Raw genomic sequence first — 804 nt, forward strand, 5'->3', positions numbered from 1 at the left:
TTGAGGAAAACAACAGTAGGACAATGATTGGTACATTGTTGAATTGTAAAGTAGGTGTTAAAAGGTCTTCACGGGCCGCATTGATGAACTCTGCTCCCATTGGCTACCCGTCATCCGTCACTCAAACCCCCCAGACGTTCGACGACAGACCCACATACGCTTATTGAGCCATCTGATTGGTCAATTTATAACTCTAATAACTTGTGATAATGGAAAAAAATCTTTAAGAAAAATTAGGATTAGAATAAAGAAGTTAAGCAGAAAGCAGCAGAGGAAGAATGATTATTCTGACATATAAAATGACTGAGAAATAACTGTCTGTTTCTCAATGTAAGTCAGTGGGACTTTGGCCTTTTTGCAACCCAGTGGTACTTCCTATATGGAACACGGAAGTAGGGGGGCTTGCTCTGTCCAGTTATTTTATATACAGTCTATGGTTACAGCATGATGACGTAATTCAAGCTCTCATCAATTTCAGCAAAAAATAATGTTTTTTTTCCATTTGTATTTCATTTTTTATTGGTATGTATAGAATTAAAGCAGTTAAAAAACATTTCAACCCTCACATTGAAAACCAGTTAAACATTTTTAACGTTTCTTCTTAAAAACGCGTTGTCACGTGACCAGGAAGTAAACAGCTTGTGGTGTTAGCTAGCATGCTAGCAGCGTTAGCTGTTGCTGAGAGGTCGTCACGGCGGTGTTTCGTCGGGACGTTCGCGAGGTTCGTGGACAGAAAGGACATACGTGGTTCGTGTTGAACTCCGCATTTGGTCGTAAATGAGTGAATTCGTGTTGATCGTAAAG

The 804-nt window shown here is 39.7% G+C and overlaps 1 protein-coding gene across 1 annotated transcript in view; it reads left to right on the top strand.

Annotated features, from left to right (window-relative positions):
- Nucleotides 1-804, top strand: part of LOC112140913 (gastrula zinc finger protein XlCGF57.1-like) — a 153408-nt gene that overhangs the window by 64586 nt on the left and 88018 nt on the right. The window lies entirely within an intron of this gene.

The sequence above is a fragment of the Oryzias melastigma genome, unplaced genomic scaffold, assembly GCF_002922805.2.
Source record: "Oryzias melastigma strain HK-1 unplaced genomic scaffold, ASM292280v2 sc00283, whole genome shotgun sequence".
NCBI classification, from domain to species: domain Eukaryota; kingdom Metazoa; phylum Chordata; class Actinopteri; order Beloniformes; family Adrianichthyidae; genus Oryzias; species Oryzias melastigma.